Source organism: Lynx rufus, unplaced genomic scaffold (assembly GCF_022079265.1).
Source record: "Lynx rufus isolate CCGP_SWC_20201006 ecotype Redwood Valley unplaced genomic scaffold, mLynRuf1.p SCAF_7, whole genome shotgun sequence".
Taxonomy (NCBI): Eukaryota; Metazoa; Chordata; class Mammalia; order Carnivora; family Felidae; genus Lynx; species Lynx rufus.
The window spans coordinates 92,170,848-92,174,344 of NW_025814889.1; positions in this window are offsets into that span (position 1 = coordinate 92,170,848).

The window sequence follows — 3,497 nt, forward strand, 5'->3', positions numbered from 1 at the left end:
GAGAGGCCCAGGCCCAGGAGCTTCAAAGGTAAAGGAATTGAAGAGCTAAAGGAAGGGCATCGTCAAACCATCCCAGGGGGTTATCAGTAGAAATCCCGTCTGAGCTGCTTAAATCTTCTTTCCAGACTCTTTGAGAAGTAAAATCCAGAAAATCAATCCGAATGTCGCACCTGTTACTCTTAAATGGTCCACCCTCCATCCTGAAATAAACAAGACTCTTGCATACTTTTGTCTTGTCTTAATCTTGTTTCAAGATCTAAAACCACCAATCTTATGGAGAGAAAGGCATTTGTCATTGATTCCCCCCAAAAGAACAGGGCAAACCCAGCCATAACCAGGCCAGCTGGTGTGTAGGCAGAGATCTAGGTTTTGACAACATAGAAATAACCACAGCATTGGCTGTGCTTGCTTTTTGTTTTAATGGCATCTTAAATAGCCATGTAGTGTGTGGTTGCTCTAACAAACATAACCCAGAAGACCGGTACGCTAAAGTATGGATTGAATCATGCTCATATAGTTACATCACAATCAGTGGTGCGTTTGTCCTGCTGAGTAACAGATTACAGTTGATAAGGAAGTCCAGCTCACAACGGTTAAAATAATAGTATTTTAACTCAGGGAGACAAAATTCCTACTATGTGTTAGACTCTGGGCTAAGGCTAGAGATACAAGAAGAAAATTACAGTTTAGAAGTGGAAGATCAATTTAATACATTCTATTTGTGTGTTAGGGTGAGATATTATTTTACAGGTTGTACAACTGAGACTGGTAAAGAAACTCTTCAAAGTACTTATTGTCCAAACAGTTGTTCATCAATATCCAGTGTCTGGTATCATCTTTGTATGTACATGTAAGTCATCTGTTAGGCCCTGAGCTCTGTCAGGGGCAAATATGGCTTACCTCTTTGCATCTCCATTCCAGGGACAGTAAGCACTTGTCAATGATGGTTGATGATGGTGGTATTTAATCACCCTTGAGCTGTGCCTACCACATCACCCCAGACCCTAATGAATCCTTTTCATGACACTGTGAGATCATTTGCTAATATCAAACCGGGAAAAAAAAAAACGAAATCATTTAAAAGTTAGTCTGTTATATTTATTTGGTTCCATTGTCTAAAGTCATCTCATATTCCAAGCATTATATATAAAAATCTATTCCAACGAAATTGTAGTGCTACTGGGACTTTCATACAGAAGATATCTACCAGCCAGTAGATTTTTCTCCTTCATCAAGTTTGAAAATCAGTGCCTTTCAAAGACTACAACTACAATGCAACATCTGTTTCTAGACATCACTTACATTAAGAATTTTTGGGAGTGGGGGCACCTGGGTGGCTCAGTTGGTTAAGCGTCGAACTCTTGGTTTCAGCTCAGGTCATGATCTCACAATTTGTGGGTTCAAGTCCCACATCAGGCTCTCTGCTGAGCATGGAGCCTGCTTGGGATTCTCTCTCTCCCTCTCTCTCTGCCCCTCCCCTACTCACACTCCCTCTTGCTCTAAATAAATAAATAAATAAATAAATAAATAAATAAATAAATAATTTTTAAAAGGGGGGTGCACCTGGGTGGCTCAGTCAGTTGAGTGTCTGACTTCGGCTCCCGTCACAGTCTCTTGGTTTGTGAGTTCAAGCCCCACATGGGCTCGCTGTCAGCACAGACCCTGCTTCAGATCCTCTATCCTTCCCCTGCTCACATGCTCGCTCTCAAAAATAAATAAAAACATTAAAAAAAAAAAAAGAATTTGTGGGAGTGCCTGTCTGGCTCAGCTGGTAGAGCATGTGACTCTTGATCTGAGAGTCTTGAGTTCAAGCCCCCCATTGGTATGGAGCCTACTTAAAAAAAAGAATTTATGCTCCTTTTTTGAACGTAAACTTGTCCAGCCAAGTTATTTGTAAGGTTTGAATGGTTTCACGGTCTGCGTTTACAGAATTCCATTTCATTTAATTGCCTAACTGGTTACTGTGCACAGCTGATTGCACAGGCCATGGAACACATTCCTAAATGCAGCCTCACTTTATCTACTTTTCTATTTATCATCTTCAAAATAAAATGAAGAAAAGGCATGCCCTCTTGCTACTAGAACCTCCCTCGCCTGAGAGAAAAGGAGGCAAAACCTGTAAACCAAAAGCTTTACTTTTCATGTTTGATCGCCTTTTCCAGCTTACGTGGACACACCCAGGCCCTTAAAGAATTGACAATGTGTGTGACAGACACAAAGAGGGACTTCCCTTTCATTACCTTTGTACTCTGACAAGTGAGCCTCCAGTCTCCGGGGCCTCCACTCTAACGGAGTGTTATGACTTCTTGGGACTGAATTTCATGAGTTTGAGGAGTCCCTTGGGAGATGTAAAATCCCAGCTGTTCTTCTGGATTTGCTCCAGGGCCTAAAAACATCCACAATACATTTTTTTTAATCGTGCATTGACTTTCACGAACACACACACTGCATACTAAGCAACCACCTGAAAGTTTCTGTACTGCTACCAAACCTAACACATCCTTTCTATTGCATGCAGTGCATTTGAAAACTCTTTTCACACCTGATAGACGCTTCGAGTGGGTACCCGTGGAGTCTTTTAGATGTTGTTAACTCACTTTTAGCTGCAAAACCCTTTTTGAACATTCAAAATGAAAGAAGAAGCTTCCTTGGATAGTTTATCTTCTTGGGGGGAGAAAAGAGAGCAGAAAGCAAACAGAATGAATCCAAGTGTTCTTTACTTTCAAATCTTTGGTTAGGGGAATGTAACTGCGGAAAGGGAAAACATAGGAGAAGAAGCTCTAACATGAATAATTTAAGTAAAGCTTGTGTGAAAGCAAAAAAAAAAAAAGTTTGTCTAAGAAAAATAGAGTAAGTTTTAAAATGACAGTACTGGGCAGAGTAATTGGAGTCAGAGAGAGAACAATGGTTAATTTTATGTGTTAGTTTGACTGGGTTACAGGGGTGCCCAGATATTTAGTCAAACATTATTCTAGGTGTTTCTGGGAGGGTGTTTTTAGATGAGATTAACATTTAAATCAGTAGACTGAGTAAAGCAGATTGCTCTCCCTAATGTGGGAGGTCCTCATCCAACCAGTTGAAGGTCCAAATAGTATGAAAAAGGCTGACTCCTCTCAGACTGAGAGAGGATTCCTCCTGCCTGGCTGCCTTTGAACCAGGACATCAGCTTTGTACTGCCTTTGGACTCGAACTGAAACATCACCTCTTCCTGTGTCTCAAGCCTGCCAGCCTTTGAATGGGAACCACACCACTGGGTCTCAGGCCTTAGGATGCAGACTGGAACTAAAACAGCAGCCTTTCTAGGTTACCAGCTTCCTAACTGCAAATCGTGGGACTTGTCAGCTTCCATAATCACATGAGCCACGTTACTGGAATAAATCTCTTTACACACACACACACACACACACACACACACAAACACACACACACACCCTATTGGTTCTGTTTCTCCTAGAAACCTGACTCATACAGAGACCTATCCAAACCCTGCCTCTACC